The sequence below is a fragment of the Pholcus phalangioides genome, unplaced genomic scaffold (genome assembly GCF_987345545.1).
Source record: "Pholcus phalangioides strain wild (caught in Gottingen) unplaced genomic scaffold, Ppha-v1.0 ptg000008l_1, whole genome shotgun sequence".
Lineage (NCBI taxonomy): Eukaryota > Metazoa > Arthropoda > Arachnida > Araneae > Pholcidae > Pholcus > Pholcus phalangioides.
In genome coordinates this window covers 64286922-64310332 of record NW_028301601.1, presented here as the reverse complement: position 1 = coordinate 64310332, position 23411 = coordinate 64286922, and the positions used below count along the sequence as shown (strand labels likewise).

At 37.1% G+C, this 23411-nt stretch overlaps 2 protein-coding genes across 3 annotated transcripts in view; one reads left to right on the top strand and one right to left on the bottom strand.

Moving 5' to 3' along the window:
- The window catches only part of LOC149084760 (ninein-like protein), a 223328-nt gene that overhangs the window by 65323 nt on the left and 134594 nt on the right, over window positions 1-23411 (top strand). The gene's annotated exons all lie outside the window — the stretch shown is intronic.
- Window positions 1-23411, bottom strand: part of LOC149084764 (XK-related protein 6-like) — a 42753-nt gene that overhangs the window by 13713 nt on the left and 5629 nt on the right. The window lies entirely within an intron of this gene.

Sequence of the window (23411 nt, the reverse complement as noted above, 5' to 3'; positions counted from 1 at the left end):
TATATTATAATCGATTTCTGTTAATTTCAATGCTATTTAAAGGGTAAGAACTCAAAATTTATCCATAAAAAATTCATTGTGACCCACCCTTTAAGCCACTTATGGTAAACCCTTGACCCGCAGACCAAATGTGGTCCTGAAGGTTATCTGATGTGGCTTTCTCCCCCCCCCCCAAGCCTATTTTTGTAAAAATGAACTTCACGGCACATTTATAAATACCTTAAATGGCCCGTGGCACAATTCCAGAGCATTTAAGTGGCCTTCGCACATTTTCAAATCACTGAAATAGGCCTCAAAGGTTACTTCCATGTTCAAAGATCACCTAAGTAACCCGCGACACAGTTACAGAACACTTAAACGATCCGTGGCACATTTAGAGATCCCTTGAGTGACATGTGACACAGTTTCAGAGCAATTAAGCGGCCCGGAAACATTTTGAAGGATCCGTGAAACATTTAGAAATCATTAAAGTGGCTCTGTAGGGGACTTATCAATAGGTAGAATGTTAGTTCAGGTGCCCAATAACTATCGGAAGGTTTTTTCCGTTTTTGGCGCATCGAATAAGATGCCATTAAGAATATATCATATTTTTATAAAGGGTGGTTGCTGACGTAAGCATCATCTAAACTCACCCTTCCCCCTTGTCAGCAAATCGGAAACTCCCTCCCCCATCGATGCTGACGTTATACTTGAATGACCCCTTATGTGTTATCGTAAAATGGGGAACGCTGGGGAAAAAATCTTGAAAAAGTCGTTGGTAGAATCAATAAGTATGCTCAGCCACCTCGTTGAGCATTTTGCCTGATGTGGCCTTGTATTTGTATGGGAGTCTTTGTTCTGCACAGCGTATTACATACTTCACACGAAAAGCTTCTCAAAAGTTTTATTATAATCAGTAATTTTAGTTTTCCCGTGGGGGAAAAAGGAAAATGGCATTCCATTTCCCGTTATTTCAGAAATTTAAAATAACGGAACTCTTCCCTGCAACGAACATAGGATAATTGATTGAAGCGTTAATGATATGTTTCTTCATAATAATGAATCATTTGGTTCAAAATTTTGACAATAGAAAAAAAATTAAGAGGAACGATGCTTCTCCGCATCGCGAGGGAAACGTCATTCATTTCCCATTGCTTAGTAGGCCAAGGTTTTTTTTTTTCACCTTCTCTTGCAAGCGAAAGTCAATTCAATAGGAAGTGAATGGGTTCCATTCCCAGTTTTAAAATTCGGGAAACCCTCGTCCGCCGCCCACAACCGTCTTATTTTGCAGCTGCGGAAGTTACGGGCAAAATAAATGTATTTCGGAATGTCACCAAATATCTGAAATAAACGCTTTTCTGCCGCCTCATTTGTAACGTGCAGTGCCGCGTGGAGCTGGCAGCCATTGATCTCAGTTTCACGTGATTAATAGTCGCCGTCCGCGTATTCTTTTGTGTTTGTGTATTGAGCGCACAGCATAAACACAGAAGAAAGAATTCTCGAGTTCCATTGCTTATAACGCCGGAGGTTTTTATGATATACGCGCATATTATCATACTGGGTGTCCCTTTTTGAAATCATCGCTTCTCTCGTCTATTTTCATAATATCTACTAATGTTGGTGGTGGTATTCTATATCAAGTTGTCTATTCTTTTAATGCTCTCACTCACTTCTTCCCCTAAACAGTGTCGTTTCTTCAATAACGTAACTCTTTCCGCACTTTTATAAATTCTAGTGATTCGTATTATAATTGGCACAGTGGAAATAACCGAACCTGTGAGAAATGCCAATTTTTTTTTTCAAAAATAAAACTTATTTTTCTGATTTTGTGCTTTCTCTCCCAACTCCGAGAACAATGAAACGAGGAAGAGAAGTACTCTAGCCTTTCCTATAATTTGTACTGTTCCTGTTTCTTACTTTTGATTTGAAGTTAGGTGGTGGCACCTCTAAACACATTATCCATGATATTTACATGCATGCACATTTTTTTTCAAACCGAATACTGCTCCGATCTTATAGGTTTTTGCCGTTTTTAGCTATAACTCCTGCTTATTGGCAATATACATGCATAACAAGGAAAAAACTCATCTCTGGCCTTTACTACATTGTCGGAAGTAAAATAGTAGTTTATTGTGCTTCTGTAACGATAAAAGCGCCTTAAATTTGAACTTTTGAGTAAAAATTAGTGTGTCGACGTCAAATTCAGAACGTGAATATTGGTTTTGATCTTTTGAAAGTTAACTGTTGAAACGTTTGTATGAAAGGGTTGAGAGATTTTTTTTTTGGGAGGGGGGAGGGTTTGGAATACACACGTAATGTTTCAATATTCTACAGAAACATCTTGGTGAGACATCATATTGCAATTTAGAAGAATGAGTGCTCTCATGAAGCCATGTCATAAAATGTCTTTTGAGGTACATATTCATCGGATATGTAATGAAATTAGCCCTGGGATTGACTGCTTTTTTTCTGATCATGTCTTTATGAGATCGGGGCATTTCGTTTTATGACAGGATTACGTAAGATGGAGTAGCCATTATAGTTTAGCGGAAAGTCTCCTGAGGTTTGTCAAAAACGGGCCATTTTTCTAATCAGTATTCTCGACTTCCTCTCGCGAATCGATTTAGTTAGACAATGTGCGATGACAAATCTTTGGCTCGAATTTCGATGCCTTCTACGTAACCTATAACGTGCGATAAGATAGGTTCGGAATGATCGTAACTTCTGATATTGTTCTGAGTGTGCCATTATCATTCGACCGTCCAATATACACTCTTATTATGTATGTCTGTTATTGCTGCGCCATTAATTTTTTACCATTAATTCGGTATTTTCTGGGTAAGTCCAGGCCGGCGAACTGAGTCTCTTCTCTGCTTTGATGTCCGTGGGCTTTCTATAGCTGTTACTGACCAAATACACTCATTGTAAACATTTTTGTGAAGAACTTCTAACAAATTAGTATACGATGGGAACTATGTGTGTGTACTGTACATCAGGGCTTGACAATTTGACAAAGAATTCGGGCGCCAGCGAATTTCTTGAAACCAAACTTTTTTCTATTCAAGGGGAAAAATGGTCCTAATTTTTTCCTTCGACTTGCTGATATCTTTCCACGTTAATAGACGTGCTGATATAAATTCCGATAATTTTATGTTGTCTTCTAACACCAATGATCACCGAGATTGCACAGAATAAATTTTAGGCATCAATACTTATTTTTCAATCGCTGTGGCGTCTCCTGGCTCCTGGGATTTGCCAAGCCTTGCTGTATATGCGTACCACGCCTTCCGTGGCAATGAGCTAAAATCGCGTTAGCAACAGAGCCTGGTCATGCTTATGATTCTATGTGTGTCCTTAACGTACCAATAATCATTTATCTTATACAACCTATAAATACCGGGGCGACCCATCTTCTCATAGTAAGAGTTGCATTTAGGCGATGTAGCCGGGATCGTCTCTGATTTCATAATAATGAGGGTGACTTTAATGGCAATCGTCTTCATGAAGTACTTCATTGTTGCATTTTTTTTTTCTCGTTTATTTGGTGCAGGCAGTTTCAGAAATGCGCACACGAACCTGCCACATTGAGAGTTAGATTGCATATAGAAAATTTGGAATCGTATAGGAATGTAATGTAGAGGGTGCGTTTTTCTCGTTCAGATGTGAGACTGCTCCTTAATTCTTTCAGGACATCGAAATTTGTCAATCTCCGTCTGAAACGACTTCTGAGCCGCTGTGGAGCCGATTACAATGAAATTGCCGAATTCGTACAGATGAGACAAGTGATGATGAAACACCGATTACTGCTTTTGAGTTTACATCATTGAAATGGTGCATGACGATCTGGTAGAAAGTCATAAAAACCTTTTAGCACCATTCTATGTGGCTGCTGGAATAGTTCGAGACGCCAGTGAAATATACACGATCTCGTGCACTGTTCTGTCAGGTGTCTATTACTGCTCAGGGTCGTGTCTTTTAGCACCATTTGTAACCCGTGAAAATGAATTTCACAAATTTTTTGTGGGTTATTAAATTATTTCGCTTTTTTTACCATGTTCTTGTCTCGTTCTCTCCGCACAATATTCCATAAAAGATATTTTCTGCAGGTAAAGCTATTCTAAGAACCAATTCAGCAAATATGGGTCTAAACCTTCTAGTTTGGTGTCCTAAATGCATCGTTTAAATTGACTCGTAACACCAACGCAGAACAAAACTGGGGGACACGATAAAACTGACTTGTCGACAAAAACCAATTTGCGTCGAAACAGCCTACTATCTACTCCAGAGAATTCTCTCCACAACTGAACAGACTCTTTCTGCGGGGCGTTCTAAAATCAGTCTGGTTGTTGAAAAACAATGTATAGTATTTTCTAGCAACACCAAAACCTTTTACACTCAATTCTCCGACTTCCGATTATTATGTCATATTCATGTGCTTTTTTACAATATTTTTGTTCGGGCAATGTTGAATTGGATAAAATCGTGGTTGTGTGATAGGTCACAACGGGTTATGATGTCCGGATAATTTTCTGATTATACAGGTGTCACAAGTGTAGTACCTCAAGAAAGTGTCCTTGGTCGCATACTTTTTCACTTTTTATCGATGAACCCGATCAAGGTATCGAGGTTTATTTGCAGGTGCAGTTTATCTTTGTTTAGCTGGACTTTTGTGGGAGAGGGGTTGGGTCAAGCCAGGTCTCGTTAGGAATATGTTACCATTTGCAGAGTTCGCAGCTTATTTACATTTTCTTCGCTTCTTGTAAGCCTCACGCACAGAGAAAGTCGTCGCCGTCGATATAGAATACGTATATCTATGTGGATTACATTTATATTTATTTTCCGTGCCCGGACCCACTCCTGCCCCCGCCCCCATGCTCTTTCCCTTTACGGCCGTTATTAGATTTGATAACGGCTGTGTGTCGCTGGCAACTGGACCGTTAAACGGGCTTCGTAAGCGGGCCTCATGCAGTTATCGGATACCGTTGCCTAGCAACGCGCGAAGAATTTTCGTATCCAAGTGTAAGCCCAACTCCCGCTGCTCCACCGCATCTTTGCGAGTCGCCAAGTTTGGTCGAGCGAGCATTGGTCGGTCGTGGGCGATTTATATACTTATGTACAGTATATACGCACACAAATACCGTATATGGGGATGGGGATTTTTGTTTTGTACTTTGCATAACCGACAGAGAGGGGATTGGTGAAACTAGTGACCGTTGTACGTGATGCGCCAGTTACTAGATCATTTCTTTCTCTTTCCTCTATCGAATTTTTTTTTACCTCCCAACCCCTTTTTTGTAGATGGCGCAACTTCTCATCATGTAGATATGTGTGTGTGTGTTCCCAGTGTCTCTTATCTCTCTGATGACGAAAAGAGGATGGATGGATTGAGAAGGAAGGAAGTCTTTTGGGAAATATATCCAATGTGTCCTTTCAGATGAAAATGTTCGTGATTTGTTCGAAGGACGTGGAATCTTTTGATGCTTTGCTCAGCTTTTCTTTTTTTTTTTTTTTTTTTGCCGTCTCTTCACCCTCTTTTCGACGTTTCTTCTACTCCTAGATTTATTTTTGGAAGGCTATGAAGTCGAGTAGCGGCCATCTTTAACTTTATTTGCGAATTCTTGGATGCGAATCTTCAACTCATTATGAATAAATACGATTTGTTATGCGCATTTGGAGACACTTTATTCTGTTGAACTATGGAAAAATAAAAAAACAAAGAACTTGGAATTACTTGGTTAATGATGGCTTTATCTGGACGTTAGCGAACGTCATGCGTTTAGCATATTTTTTTCTCCCGTAAATTCGACGGTTTTATATGTATTTTAAGGTCAGAATTGATAATAAATGCAAGCTTTGCACTGATATGGCACTCCCTACCCCCTTCCGTATGTAGGTTTTCTCAAAACCATTGAGGAAAATTTGAGATTTTCTGAGTGATCGTATTCTAAAGAGGGTTTTTTTTGAAAATATATGTACTTTATTAGTGAGAAATGAGGAATGCAGAGAAAAAAGGGGTAGGAAAAAAATTACCAAGAAGCCAAATGGCCCTTACTGGCAATCACAAATTACAATTTGGTATGAATCATGTTAGCGTATGAAACATGTAAATAAATAAAAACATAAAAAGAAGTACGTGTGAACAGAAAGAAGAAAAACTAGCAATATGAATTGATAGGTCATAGTGGCCGCAGGCATGTGGCAACATTCCGATTGGGGGAAAAAAAGGGACAGTTCATTTATAATGTAAAGGAGGTCCAAATGTAGTAAGGGAGAAGAAGGAAGTTATATATGATGGAAATTTATCCTGAAAATCTCTTCAATATTATTTATTGAAAACATGTAGCAATTTAATTTTTTTAAGGCTAACGATGAAGCATTTTTGTTAAAGAGTTGATTAAACAAAGAATTATAGAATTTAGGGACAAGATATGAAAAATGTTCCTTACCAATCGTTTTATAGATTCTAAGGAGTAAGTTTCCTTCATTTCTTCCACCAATTTTTAAGGTAAATGATTGCAGTTTAAATCGGTGGAAATGGCATCCATCGACCATAGAATCGTATCAATGTAATAGATTGATGTTCTCAAGGTGCATGAAATATATAATCACATTCGTGTGAAGAGATTATCTAGCCCTAGAAATCAACAAAGCATACGCCACCCCGAAGTGAGGTCTTCGTAAACAGAGACGCAGTTCATCTCTATGACATCCGAGTTGATTATTAATATGGCAATAATCATTTTTTGATCCTAGCGTTTTTCTTCGAGGAGGCTATGAAGGGAATATCACAAGTTCCTTAAAACAAAAGATAAATAGATGTATGAATTTGAACAGAGTTCCAAACATGCGTCCCAATCCCTGAAGAAATACTTTGTAATTTTGTATGGATATTGTAAAAATAAGAAAAGCATGTAATGTAGAGAAAGATGGCCTCTCTTCCCACTTGTTAATACAAGACATACCGGATACCCCCAAAGCAGAATATTTAGCACTGTTTTGCGACGAGCCCTCAGCTAACTGGAAATGTTCTGCGGTAAAAATCCCTATTCAGGTAATAGTGTTTTTTGCGCTTTTTCTTAAAATTCTTCCAAATTCTTCTTTCCGTACGTCGCAGATTTTGACGCATTCTGCTTTGGGGCCGGATACTAGCTATATATAGAGGTGCTGATATTTTTTTGGAAGAAAGATTCATTTATGCTGAACTAGTGCTCTATATACGCTCCAATGAAGAAATGTTAAATCTGTCATCATAGCTAAGTGGTAGAGCACTAGTCTAGCATACGAATGACCGAGGCTTTGCCCCGTAGAGGCAGAGAAGTTTTCTTTCCTAAAAATCAGCATCTCTTCATATTGATAGTTTTCCGTATATCTTGTGGGAATCCCCATGCTCCTTCGAGCGGTATCATCCACTGCTATGCTCAAAGGATGAAAATTTTGCAATGATCGACAATTCTGCAACGGATTCCATTGTGAACTCAAATTATAAGAATTTCTAGGGAAGGAAACTACAAAAATGCAGTTAGAATTTATCGTTATGGTCTGATTAATTTATTGATTTTACCGATATCCCCCCTGCTTTTTCCTTCCAATTTCATTGATTGTTTGTATTGTGCACCTAGTGAAGTCAGAGGCCTTTGGTCTTTCACAGGTTTGTATACTAAATAAATAAATAAAATTATGTCTTAATTGCTTTCATTAATTGATTTTGTGTGTGTATGCGCGCGCACGATTTCATAAACTTATTGTCCCGACTATTGTGACGTAATTTGTACTGAAGGCGATCCAACAAATTTTCAGAATATATAACTTTTTCTCTTGGCCAGGCAGTATGCATAACGCGTGTCATTTACGTAAATAATTCCTTGGTGTCAGAGAAACTTCCGATCTCTCGGCTGTTAAAGGCATTTTTCTTCAGGTGCAAATTGGCGGACCGGACCCCTATTTTAATGTCTTTGGGGTAATTTATCGAAACTCATCAAAGTACACGCTAATCGTTTCACTTTATATATTTCTGACGGATCCTACGTTTTGTTTTCTCGTTGTGACGTAGCTTCAATTCAAAAAATTGCAAGCGCTTTGAATGAATGGCGTTCGATATGGCGAAACAAAACCGTTTTCATTCACTGAAATCACTTTCTTTCTCTAAACAGTTTCTAAAAGATGGCTCACAGCCAAACTCAGAAATATTGGTTTTCGAGAGGCCCTCAATGAAATATTTCAATGATGATTGTAATGGGCTCATGCGTGTCAATGTCTGAGCGTGTGGCTAACTGCTGCTCGTCGGTAGCTCATTTTTGACGAACAATACACGGGATAATAACCAATAATTTAGATATCCCTCTCCACATTCCTCTCAACTCGTGATGAGATTCTTTGCCTGACTTAGAATTGCAAACATCCTTTCATTTGCTGAATGCAATTTCCTTTCCAATATACATACATACGTACTTTCGTTCATTGCCGAGTGGGGGAAATTGTGCGGATATATACGGTCTGGTCGATACTCTGAAAAGAGGCACTTCCGAAGGGATGAACACTCACACACATATGCATAGTACTGACGATTCTTCTCTTCGTGTCTTGACGCACTCGTACTTACTCGCTTCCTTAATGACTCTTGTTAGCATCCGCAGTTGATACCCAGCATTTCAGTCTGAAGACGGTTTTCCTCCACATTTCCCTCCCCCCCCTACTATGGCTTTTCTCTCCCAGGCATCGCCAAGGCATGGAGATGACGTGATTGATCTGCTTCAATTTACCTCGGTTTATGCTCTTGATGGCGGACGGTCTGGTCTTCCTTCTACCCTCACTAACCCCCTTGTTACTCTAACGCCGCCAGAAGGGCTCCGGATGTTTTCCACATCTCTCTTTCTATCTAGCAGCTTGCTTAAGATCATTGAAGAGTGTGGACGGACGTCTTAGAATTTTCGTAATCTAATGTCATTACAGTATATACTTTCTCTACCTTTCCGCTGGTTGGGGGGGGGGGGGGGAGGGAAGAAACGGGAATAGTTTGTCGGTCGGCGGGTTCTCGGAATGAAGCAATGGAGAAAAGAACCATCTCTGTCGAGTCGAGTGTATTTGTCGCAAAGAGCTCATTGAAAATTGATATCGCGTTTTCTCGTTTAAGTAAACCGATAAATTTTGCGGATGGCATTTGATGATGATGGTCTTCAGTGGGAATGAATTTGTCGTGCGTGGTCGTTAGCGTCAGCAGTATCTTCTCTGGATGTAAGACCACCCCTGTCCCCCCGTTCTTCCTGTATGTTCTCAAACTCAATTTATCGTGATTTATTTTTCATTTTGCTCTATTTTCGAATTCTATTTTCACGCATGCAATTATTCTATTCATATTTTATAATTTATATTCATATTTATAATTTGTTTCACACATTTTCATTCTAAGATATTTTTCCTCTTAATTACCTGCTAAAAACCTAAGTTATATAGAAGCTAAATACTTTCCTTCTTGGAGTCATTTAAAAACTGAATCATTTCTTTAGGGCCGTGTCGTATTCTGTAAACGACGAATAAGTTCTTCCAAGGCCGTTTAAAGGGTGAATAACGTGCTCTAGGGCAGTGGTTGCCAAACTTTTCACCCCCAGTGGCTCCCTTGATCTAGAAATCATTTACCCGCTGTTCCCGCACCGAGCCCTCGATTCCTTCTACTCCTTCGATATAATGGTCACATGAGGGACCTTGCGCATCACGATTGTGGCCGTAACGATCATTTACCGGCAGTACCTTTGCCTCAATAATTATATTCCCAATGGGCCTTTACTCCAATGTTTAATACAACTTTTTGCCCACGGTGTATTATGACCATACTTTTTTGTTATATTATCTTGAGCAAGTCCAAAAACTCCATCCAGAAGTGAGGACCTTTCCGCATCATAGATTTGATGTCGATCTCTGGAAATCCGGGCTATTGTTCTGTAATTTTGGGGTCATATTGCCACAAGTTTAGATTACTGTTTTAACCAATAGGTCACATACTCTTGAGTTCTTAAAACCTTAATGGCCATGCACAGCGTTCTCAAGATGGTAACCAGGTTCGTATGACAGCTAAGTAACTTGTTATAGGGCCGTATAACCGTCTCATTTTCAAAAAGGTCTCTTCGCGTTCTCCTAAAGTCATTCTTCCGCTTTTTCGAGGATTAGTTCGTCCTGGACTGGAGTATGCTGTAAGGTTTTGGAGACCATACCTACAGAGGGACATAGACTTGGTTGAAGGGGTGCAGAGAAGAGCTACGCGTGTCCTTATTGGCACACGGGGCTTGAGTTATGAGGGGAGACTTCATTTTTTGAATATGTTTACATTGGATGAACGCAGGTGTCGAGGAGATATGATCGAAGTGTTCAAAATTTTCAATGGGATGGATAGGATGGACCATGAACTTTTATTACACCGCCAATCGACTGCTTTTACAAGGGGACACCAGTATCGATTCTTGAGGGACAATCGACTACTATGGTGTCGCAGGGAATTTTTCTCTAATAGGGTTGTTAATAAATGGAATAGCTTACCCTGGAGGTAGTAAATTGTAACACAATTGACACGTTTAAAAAGAAATACGATAAACATGTTGGGGTAAATCGAGAAGCTATCCATTCTTAGAATAAGACAACCATAAGTATTCTTTATGGGCATTGTATAATATTTTATCATGTGTATATATTGTTTATAATTTGTGTTAATTGCATTTTTAATTGGGTTGCTGTTTTTTTTTTGAAATATATGACATCCATATTTTTATGGGCATCTTTTTATCAGCCATCTCGTTGGGCATTTTGCCTGTTGTGGCGTTGTATTTGTATAAAAACTGCATAATTTATTCGATGGTCAAACGGAAAGGAAAAAAGTCCAAATCAACTTGATATAATTTGCGGACTGGATGAAAATTTCGAATCGTCTGTATTGGTGCTTGGGGAGCAGTTTGTGCATCCAGGTTTACATCATCTGCACAAATCCTTTCCAAGAGGGAGCTGCTGGTCACCTACATATTTTGTGGATTATTTCACGACGTCCATGAGAGCCTGACAAGACTGAATATTCGCTGTAAACGAATTTAATTATTTGTTCGTCGAAATCACATACTTACCATGTTATAAAAGAACATTATTCTTCCAAGGAGGACGAAAAAGTTATGTTTGTCTCCCCTGATCAAAGTATACCCCCTTCTTCTTGGAATTTTGCTTTTTCCCCCGATAAGTAAATTGCGCGTGTGTATGGCCCTCTGCCAAGCATGAAGAAGCATCAATCGTCGATAATTCAAAGCATTAAAAACAACGTTAATCCCCGCAAAAATCCGTAAAATAGAAAAAAAAAAACTTCCGAGAGTAATTAAGATTTCTATTGAGCTCTTTTTATGTTTTCGTCTTTTTCCTTTGGAAGTCAATTATCCGTTGTGTTCCTGTGATTGGCTGCTTCAGCTACTTATTGTGTTCAAGGAGGTGTCGATCGCATCATGAATCAATCAGAGAGAGGAGAGAATTAAAAAAAGAAAAGCCTATCGGCTCGTGTTATGTTTCCGTGATTATTCATTTTGTTCGATGCCTGAAAATAATCTCACCCTTTGTCTTTCTACAACTTCATTCAAATTAATTTGTGCATATGATCGATTCTCTCTCCCACTCTCCCCCCATTGAATGCATCATTTTTGTAATGAATATGTGAAAGGAAAAGTTCATATGTATGTGCCTCGTTTGTTCGGTCTTTGGATAAAGAGAAGTTTCAATTATAATATTGCTGAGGATATTGAAAATTTTTATTTTTTATGTGCTCTTCCCCGCCTCTTTTAAATAAAACATACTTTAACTCAAATGTTATGAGGTATTGTTGATGATATCACGATCTTTTTAAATTTGTTAAAATCTGCATTAAATCTGCACTTATGCCTTTACAAGACTGAATGATCTTACCATATGCCTATAACTCTGGAAAATGCTTCGAAAATTCTTAGCATTTTTCTTCTCGAGCACTTATAGTACAGTATTTTCTCATTCGCTATGGTCCACGTCTCTAATGAATGTGCGCAAGCATATCCAATCTACAGAGGTGGGAACTTTGCGCAAATTGCGCCGCACTGCGCCAAAATTAACATGCGCCAACTTGCTCGTATTTTTCTTCGCCAAATAGCGCCTTAAATTTTTCCTCAGTATTCCCGGAAGCATAATTACAATTCCTACTGTCTTAGCAACACAAGAGGCATTAGTATGCATGTTATTGGTTACTACGGCGCCAGAAAGATAGTAAGACGTCACGAGGGGCGGAGCTTTTGACGAAACCGAATTTCGCCAAATAACTCGCTAGGCGCTTTTTAGTTGACGCTACAAAAATTAATAAAATAATTATGAAGATAATGATATAATTAATATATAATTAGGGATGCGTAAATTTCGTATTTACAAAGTGACCGCGATATATGCGAAATTTGCCAATTTTAACGAATAAATGCTAACATTTGATTTTTTACAACTTTTTTTGTGAAATCTTGGTAATTTGCACTTTTTGAAGTGGAAAGTCGTAATTTTTCTCAGTACTTGTGAGCGTGCTTGAAAGGGGGGGGGGGAAGGAACCATAAGGAGTACTACTTTCCCTCTGACATTGTGTTTAGATGTAAATACAGTCGAGTTCGGTTATAAGCCCTAGGTGATTCAAGAAGTATATGTAATAACCGACGTGTATGTTATAAGCGAGGAGTTGAAAATAGCTTACGTAGCAATAGCATATATGCATTATTGAGATTGCCGTGGTCAAAATAAGCTTATGCCGCACATAATTGAAATATAATATAGTATGAATATAGTTTTTTATTGATACCTGAGAAGTTTTGGAAATATATTAGAAAACGATATATATACAACATGCACACATTTTTGGAAATGTTAGTGATTTTTTTAGATTTATGCTAACGGTTTTCCTCTTTGAAGTTAACAGCAGCGTACAATTGAAAAATTCAGAAAAAAAACCTGATGTTTATGAATTTTATACACACACACACTTGCATTAGCATAGCTTTTCAAGTGACCGAGTTGATTTGCAACAATTGTTCTTCCATCATCGTCACGAATAAAAAGATCACAAAGTAATAAAAACAAGTAAAAATTCTATAATTCGGAAAACATAGACGATAAAGTTTTACACAGATAGACAGGATCTTATTAAATATCAAAAAATTTATTGCCAAAATAGTTACACTTTTCCTCGAATGATGGCGATAAAATTAAAAAAGTTAGTTATTGCCATCTGTTGATAAGAAATGTAACTTCTGGCAATGTTAAATTATTGAAAAATATTTAGGTCTTTTTGTGAGAAAACGTCAAGATATCACCCAAATAAATGTACAAAAAGTCTGTTTTTCGACTATTTTTCTAGGTTTTTTTTTTGCAGTATGTTACTATCCGGATTATTTTCTTGGTTAAGACCATTCTTTTGGTTTGTTATATCCACAGTGCATTTTAAGCAGGGTATGTTATAACAGAGGTAAAAATATATTGACTATGAATGGGCCATTGAGTTCCCACAATGCATCCCAGACCTATGGATATGGTAGATGTCACCTGGACAATGAACTAGCTTTGTACTTAAAAAAAAAAATCTGTTACATATTTACCATCTCAGTACTCTGTTGAAATATGGTAACCCGCATTTATTTGAATATGTAAATAGCATTTAATCGCATGTATACTCGTGTTAACCGCAAATATTCTCATTTACTCTACTTTTTGCAAACTTATAAGATACAACACTTACTTTTATTTTGTGGGCATTTGTGGATTGTGATCAAAGTTGTACATTGCAATTATTATAATTTTGTGATTTTTAGAAATTACACTCAATGTTTGATATTCATTATGTTAACGGCATTAGTCTTGCTTCTGGAATTCTTTTATAATGAAATTTCTTTATAGCGAAGATATTTCCCTGGTCTCTTGAATTTCGTTATAACGGGATTCGACTGTACTACAATATTAGATTTCTATCAAGTACTTTAATACTTTCCAGTAATATGAGCGGTTTTTTTTTAAATGCAAAATTTTTGATTTGAACTATGCTTTATTTATTCGAGAGGGTTTTTTGTGAATGAATGTGAATTTTTTTCATTTGGAATTCCTTATTGCGAATAAATGCGAAATTTCTAATTTTAAAACTTTTTTTTGTTGTGAAATTTACGTATCTTTAAATATATTTATATATATTATGTATTACTATATATACTTATATTATATACTGTATATATATATATATATATATATATATATATATATATATATATATATATATAACGTACTTTTTCGAAGTTTAGTTCGTCCTGGACTGGAGTATGCTGTAAGGTTTTGGAGACCATACCTACAGAGGGACATAGACTTGGTTGAAGGGGTGCAGAGAAGAGCTACGCGTGTCCTTATTGGCACACGGGGCTTGAGTTATGAGGGGAGACTTCATTTTTTGAATATGTTTACATTGGATGAACGCAGGTGTCGAGGAGATATGATCGAAGTGTTCAAAATTTTCAATGGGATGGATAGGATGGACCATGAACTTTTATTACACCGCCAATCGACTGCTTTTACAAGGGGACACCAGTATCGATTCTTGAGGGACAATCGACTACTATGGTGTCGCAGGGAATTTTTCTCTAATAGGGTTGTTAATAAATGGAATAGCTTACCCTGGAGGTAGTAAATTGTAACACAATTGACACGTTTAAAAAGAAATACGATAAACATGTTGGGGTAAATCGAGAAGCTATCCATTCTTAGAATAAGACAACCATAAGTATTCTTTATGGGCATTGTATAATATTTTATCATGTGTATATATTGTTTATAATTTGTGTTAATTGCATTTTTAATTGGGTTGCTGTTTTTTTTTTTTGAAATATATGACATCCATATTTTTATGGGCATCTTTTTATCAGCCATCTCGTTGGGCATTTTGCCTGTTGTGGCGTTGTATTTGTATTTGCATAATTAATAGTAAATATGATTTAAGCCTTTTTGAAATTAATAAAATAAAACAATGAAATTTGAGGAATCGAAAAAACCGCTTGAATTTGCATGCGAAAATAAAACGATAGAGAAAAAAAAAACCACCGCTCAACTTCGCCAAATTTGAATTTCGCCAAGTATTTCACTATGAGTGACGTAATGGCACATCACTAACTTCAACCAATCCCGATGCGCGAAATTTCTGTAATGTTGCTAGAAGAGTAGGATTTGCTTATACGCTGCCTGGAATTTCGGAAAAGGACGCCAAAAAATTTTGTTCCTGATTGCCGCGAAACGATTCTTTCCGAGAAGAGCGTGTTTTATTCCTGTGTACTTTTCAGCATCCCTACTAACATGTTTCGTAGTCGCTCTATATCGTGACCTTGAAAAAATAGAGGTCTCTGTTGGAAAATAGTTTGGAAGTAGACTATATACTGCAGAGTATAGTATTGGGGGGGGATTCACGGGCTATGTTTGCTTTTCACGCTTTGCAAGCACTACAGATATTTTTTTCATTAGAACGAAAAATACAAATACAAAAACAACGCCACAACAGGCAAAACGCTCAACGAGGTGGAATTTCAATGAAAAAATATTTAAGCTTTTATTAACCCTTCGCAACTTTACCCCAAGAGTTTCTTTTTCTAGTGCTACAAACATATCGAACCGATGATCCATCTGGTCTGTGTTTCAAAGAGTTGCCGGAAGTGCAGGAAAATTTGCGATTGATAGAAGGACGCAGATTTTTTTTTTTTCGAATCAATTTTCGAATTTTCCCGGCAAATTCCCGCGCTCAACTTTGTCCCCGAAAATGGAATTGGGATAACCACGGCTCCTTATTTAAACTCTCGGCCCCTCATCGGGGTTTCGCGATGGAAAGCCCGATGAGGGGCCGATAATATCCGTGATCGTGCTGCTGAAGATGGTTTGCAATGGTTTTTTCAATGTCAATTTCAACTTTAAAGGCGCGTGTACACTAGCGCGGCGATCTTATAGTCGATCCCTGCAGTGGCTATAATCCCATTGTGGGTATATAAATTTCCTTTTTTTGTTCCTTTCTTTCCTTTGTGTTCGTTGAAAAAACCGTTCCCAGTGGGTGCAGTTTTAAATGAGCTCAAGAATCGTTCGCAACACCGTGCAAATTACTGAACAACCAATTGCGAATGCCTTTATTACACGATCTGCACGCTAATGTATACGTAAGCGTAAATGCGAGTCAGTTTCCGTTTTCAAAAAAAGAAGAAACTCGCCACTGCAAGTAGCAGAAATTACTACAGTCGATCGTCATTGCGTCAAATCCCGATGTTTCGCGAAAAAAATTTTCATTCCGCAAGTCAGCAGAATTCACGAATGCTAATTTAGCAACTTAGCCGAATTGCGAGTGTTAAATCGCCAATTTCGCCAAATAACGACTGCTGAGTCGCCAAAGATCGTGTTGATTCTTCCGAAATTTTCTGCCATTTTGTAACAATTTCTTTCTGAGTATAAAAAAAATTGAAAACTTGTTATAGAAAATTTTCAGTCCATTTAAAAACTGCTGCTGTTCCAGACAGCAAATAGTGCCCTCGGTAAGCAGAATTGTGTCATTTAAATATACCGATTTGTCAAGAAAATATGGCTGCTTTTTTGAAAATATATATTTTTTTCTCATTTTTGTTATCAATCCTAAATATTGTTGCTTTAATTCATAGTTTCACAAACTTTTTGTTCCATCCTCCCCCTTCAGGGTTATTTCTTTTCTCTCATAGCCCTCTAACTCAAGCAAACCCATAAGATCCTATGTTATAATTGTAGCTTCTATCGCCTCCTGGGCCATTCCATCGCCTACCATGGGGAAACACTGCTTTAATCCATTCCTTTTTTCTTGTAACTATCGATGGGACGAATATTCAGCTACTATCCTGTATTCGGCCATTTTGCCGAACATTCGGTTCGGCCAAATATTTATGTAAATCTAAGTACATCAAACTAATTTAAAAAAAATATGTTAATTGGAATTTTTTCCATAAATTTAAAATTTACTGGTTATATTTTATTTTGTGTGGTGTATATTACCGCTAAAGCTCGAAAGCCGTTAATGTGCATATTACCTAGCTAATCTACAGATTAACTGATTTGATACCTAGATAATCTGTAGAATAACTGATTTCTGCACTTTAGTGGTCACATTTTACCTTCCATGTGAAAAGGTTATGTGGGGGAAATGTCTAGGACAGTGAAAACATGAAACTGAAACACATAGAATCCTATTGCAATAAAAGGTGGAAGCGAGTATGAATTATACACAAGTTCACTAACTGAAGGATGTGCCTACACAAGTTATGTTTTTAGGTACTGAAAAAGGCAAGAAAGAGCAAAGAACATCTGAAGAGGGAAAAATAAGACAATAAGTTATAATTTAATGCATTACTAGTTGAGAGTAAATATTGGTTGAGATTTTTTCTTAATTAGATGCATTTTAATATTACTTAAAAAACAATTTTACAATATATCGTTAAATTTGATTGTCAGTATCATGGCAATAAAAATCCCTCAATTACCAGTTTTTAATATTTATTTAAATAAATTGCATAATTAAAATTCAATATCGATCATTTTAAATTATCATTAATTTCATTTTCATTAGAAACACCAATTTTATTTGTTATTGTGGTGAATTTTAAGAAAATTGAAATTCAGCCAAAGCATTAGCCGAGTATTCGGTTATTCGGCCAAATCACTAATCGTCCCATACCTGCTTTTAACAATAATGTTGTTGCCCCAATTTATACATTCTTGCTCTAAAACTGCTCTAAATCCTATATTTTGTTGCTCCAAAATGGACTTCATCCTTTCCCACCCCTGAATCTACATCTTATAATTATAGATAGAATGAGTTGCCGGGAAATCGTTGCTCTCCCCTTTCCCAAGCATCTGTAATGCGTGGAACTGGTTCAAACAAATTGATTAAATGCCTACAATGTTCACATTGCTTTAATGAAAATCCAATCTTCATTAAAGCAATGTGGCCGGCAAAGAAAAGTGAAAGTTTTTACTCATAAAAAACATTATTTTTTCATAAATGATCTGTTAGGGTCGATAAGAAACAAAGTTTCGACGGAGCCAGATACGACACTGCAGAAGTAAAACGGTAGTAAATTGCCTCCATGGCGATAGAACAGGATTGTGTACGGCCGTAGGTTCAATCAAAATAAATATGGGCATTTAAAGAAGTAATCTCATTCTGTATTGCCATATATGTTCTTGTAAATCTATTGGGTTTAGATCTAAATCCAACCGGATCTTTCTGATGCCATTCCAAACCTCTCTCTTATCCGAATGACATTTTTTGCTTACACTAAAACGTTGCTGGAACGTTTCCAATGGTCACGTATGTAACTTAATGTCAGAATTATTCGAAATATATCTATGTATGCGAATCGATATGACTGCTGAGGATTAGAAAGACATTAACGAATGGAAAATGATTCGAACCACGATACGCACAAAATAACTAGATGAATCTTCTGCATCGTCGTTAATGGATATTCATTCTGGGACATTTTCTTTTGGTTTTCGATGACAGCGTTGTGGTGTGATAAGCTCCCCCATTTCTTCTGAAATGAAATTATTTGAACGTGATAGGTACTAAAAGAGAGACGATGGCTCGGGAACAGTCCTCTGTAATATGTATGCATGTATTCGTTGAAGAAACGCGGATTCAAAGTAGATTTGCCCGAAGGGGACAACCGAGGAAGAAAAAACGTTTGAAAGGCAATTTGAATCCTAATTTACATGTCTTACATCCCCTGATATATTATTTAATTTTTTTTGGTGGATCCATCCCTTGGAGTTACTACTTCAGATAACGTTATAACTTCTAACGTTGAGTAAGAGGCGTCAATAATCCACCCAATGAACGCCTAAGCTCATTTATTTCTTGCCCCAGAAGAAATTCTAAGAAAATTTTATCTTAGCGTCCTTAAGTCAAATCACAGAATATTATATTGTACAGGGTGTCCCAAATTGCTTACACTGTGCATATCTCTGTAGCCGTTGACTTTCGAAGCATACATTCAATTACAAAAAGTGTTTAAATGACGTGGAATTATTCAAAACCTTAAAATTTGTTCGAGGGGTTGTATGCATGAAAAAAAAGTTTATACAGTCGCCGTGTGCTCAAAACCGAATTACGAAGTTGTTGCCTTGTCTTTAAAAAAAAAAATTCTACGTTTCCAAGTGCAACATCTGCTGAAATATTTGAATTAAGAAATCAGAGAAAAGTTAGGAAAGAACTAACGGAAAACGCTTCTTTTCCTCATTTATGCTGTTTTTCCCCAACTTTCCCTTAACTTTTTTTAATTCAAATATTTTACGAATATTGCACTTGGAAACGTGGAATTTTTTTTATTGGCCTCAGAAGAGACACGGCAACAACTTTCTAATTTGGTTTTTTGAGCACACAGTGACTGTATAAAAAGTTAATTTCTTTATTTTTTTCATGTATACTACCCCTCAAACAAATTTCGAGGTTTTAAATAGTTTCACGTCATTTGAAAACTTTGTAATTGAAAATATGCTTCGAAAGTCAACGGTTACAGATACATCCGCTGTGCAAACAATTTGGGACACCCTGTATATAGCTTCTACCACCCGCTTGAGCCGTACCAGTGGCAGTCAACTTCTCTCCCAGGAGGCGATAACACACACTTTGGGAACATTGGTCTAATGCAGCGGTTCTCAACAGGTGCTCCTTGTGCACTCTCCAGGTTTTCCGCGGCTGCTCAAGGAAATTTTAAAAAAAAACAGTAAAATTAAAAAAAAATTATAAATATTTTTAAATAGTAAAAAATAAATCAGTAACTTTGATGAATAATTAAGAAATGGGCCTACGGGGCTCCACCATAGAATTTTTTACTGAAAAGGGCTCCGCGTGTCGTAAAGGGTTGAGAACCGCTGGTGTAACGCTTCATTCCTGGGAAAACGATTTTTCAACCTTTTTTTCAGTTTATTTAGTTGCAACTAGTTCAATTTAGAATATTGTTCGAATGTCGCATACACCCATGCATCATGGGGACGAATTTTTAGAGCTATATTAGGCAATAAAGATGATTGGCTCTGAGAAATGAGTATCCATGACTCTACTGCTCATGTGCTCGGTTGAAGTGCTGCCATGCGTTTATTATACAGAATGTCTGCAAATGATTTTAGCGATCGTTTGTTATTATGGCTCCAATTTCATAAATACTTAGAAATACCGAAAAATCATTTCTAATTTTCTTTTTGCGGAGAAACGTTTACAGAACATGTATACAGTATTTCGAAACATTCGAAACCTGTTTCGTGTCGAAGTCTGACAGATTGTTTGCACACCGAGAGGATGGAGCATTGTCCCATTTCCATCACGATGTTCATGAATTCTTAAACGCCAGAAAGCGATGGATTGGTCGTATATGGAATAATGAATACCAACTGCTGCTATGGTCTCCACGCCCGCTATATGAACCGCCACCCCTGCAATTTTTTCGCGAATTGGCATGTGAAAGATTCGGTGTGTTTGTGTGCCCGTTGTCAGCCAATCTACCAAAATCTGGATAGCATCATCATCAATTTTTTCCCATGAATTTCGACAGAGGCACTCCACATCCCACGTGACAAGAAGTTGATTACAGAATCAATAGGACTGATATTAGACACCTGGCGTGTGCCAAAATGAAATTATAAGTTTTTCCGTGTAACCGTGAGTAAAACTTTGTATTCGCGCGTAAATTTATGTGCTGACTATGTAATCTAAACATGTGTTGGGATGGGCAAATAAGTGAGAGTACACGGTGAAAGATGAATATACGTCCCGTATTTTGTGAGACAAAACTATTTTATTTCATTGAATTTTAGGTTCTTAGGGGAGGGGGAGGATGAAGGCGATTTCGCTAATCTGTTACTCACTGAAGATGCAATGAATCAGTTGTTGTGCTTCCTCCTGATGTACAGCATTAGGTCAGTCAGACTAATTACTATAGACTAAAAACTATGTTCAAAATTCATGTTTACATCACAATCTTCTGAAAATTTTTTTATTTTTCTATTCAGACCATTTCATTCATTTTCAAATAATTAATGCAAATAAAATTTGCACTCAAGTCCATCAAAGCGAAATTGAATTCAGACTTTCGGTCGCGTGTTCGATTCGAAAACAAACGACGAAGGAACGGCAAAAAAATAACAACTAAGTTTACTAGGAAACTTCCGTTATAACAAGGTTTGGTAGCAGGAAAAAAAGTATTTTTCCATTATGGTGAATTATTTTTAGATGAGAAAAAAACAGTAGATGGCGTCCCTTTGCAACGATATTGTCAAGATTTAAAAACCGCTTAATATTTTGATGTGTTTTTTTCCCTCTTATGGTCCCCATTCTACTCCCGCACTTGTCGTTAGTTTTGTTAATGGAAAACACTTTTTTTCTGGACGTAACTAGATTTGAAAGATTCCATTAGCGACGTCCAAAATTCAAAAGAAACGGATAGATTTGGAACTGTTCACATAACTATCAATCCCGGAAGATAATGTCCAAAGATTCTTGTTGAATAAATGACGCGCGAATCTGAATTAATGTGTCGCAGGAGAAAAAAATGATTTTTTTTTCACCTGTGGATGAAGAGTATTCGTTTCTGTCAGGTTCTGTGACCACATGGCGTTCTGCACCGCCCATTTCTGAAATGGCTTCACTTTTTTTCTTTCTTTTTTTTACTTTTTTCTCTTTTTTTCACTTTTTTTCTTTTCTATTTTTGCAAATGCTAGGAAAGTCCCAAAAGTAACGAGATTTTTTTTTTCTTTTAGAGCGTTGGTTAATTATTTTGAAATTTTCGAATTTAGTTATATTGAAGGTGATGGCAAGGCTTCGAGATTTCTAAATGCCGTTTAGAAATCTCGAAGCCTGTGCTGTGCTATTTGTGCTGCGAATATTTTGGGGATTAAACAATGTAGTGGACTGTGATTATGAAACGGTGAGTACTGAATTTGTATATAGTATACACACACTCAGTGATTCGCCCCACCCCTATACAACGAACCTTTATTTTGTCCTACTATACTAGATTTTATCCCACTTTTCCTACTTTCTTTGCCAAATCTTGTCAACAACATTTGTGTAAATTTTTTTTAATGAAAAGGGAATCATAGAAATATTGCCAAATAATACAAACGCAGTAGATTGAAATTAATGATTCTGCCCAAGCGATTCTTTGTATCGAGGTTATTTGGGAGGTTTATGTGATGCTATGTCGTTTATTAACTTTCCTTTTGCTTAGTTTGAGTGTTCAAAGACTCATTTTGTGTCAACGTTTTGAGCAATCATTAAGAACTTCTATCTGAATAGAAAAAAATAATTTTTTATTCGCTACTTCATGGTCTTGGGCTATTTATTATAAAGTAACTAACATTCATCGTTCAAAATTATGGTGCACATTTGAGTATAGGTTAAACAACAGTTTGCATAAGAAAGCAGTTGTATATGTAGACCTATTCTAGGTTTGGTGATTCTGATGCTACCTAATAGCATTCAATTGCTTCTGTATTTTTAGGGCATGCAAAGCATAAGCAATATTTAAAATGCTCAGCAAAGAGCTAGCAATGAATGTACTTCATTTGTCAAAAACGATTACACTGATGACACTGCATTGAACAGTAACATTTAAACAAATCCCTGTAAAAAAAGCGTGGACAACCCAGTAAAACCATCTAGTTCACCTTGACTTATTTATATTGGACCCTGTAATGGGGGTTTCAAAAGAATCCCCCTATTTGAAATGCGTATATTACGAAAAATATTGAACATAGATAATTAAGAGAGATATAGATGGCTTTTTTCTCAGCCAGAGATATCAAGGAAACAGTTATTTTCCGGATATTATGCTGAGGTGAGCTCGGAAAGAAAAGTCATCACGCCTCCGCCGGGACTCGAACCCAGGCCCTCTTGCATACCGGGCAAGCATGCTACCATCTACACCACTGGAGACACATGAATCTGCCTTCCTAATTTCACGCACGACTTTTTTGTCGATTTTTCAGGAAGCACACTTTCAGGAGTGATAAACTCTCACTAAATTTACAGCTAAATGGCTCTGAAACTTTTCCACGAAGACAGCGTGGAAAAGGGTGGCTATCATCAAAGAAAAATGAAGGGGGGGGGGGGAGTTCAGAAGTTGATATTCTTTCCATAATAAATTCCCCTATGAATATTTCATCGGATATCATTATACTGTACATTTGACGAGACGTAGTTCAGTTTCGGTCATGCTTTGGCGCGTGTCGGATGGATATTTCTCACGTGTTCTGGCCATATCCATACAGCTATAAATTCTCGACAGTTATTTGAAGACGTTTTTCGAGTTCGCAAGCTTCGGCAGAAGATGAAATGAATACTGCTTGTGATGTCAAATGTCGAGTGGGTAGTGAGATAA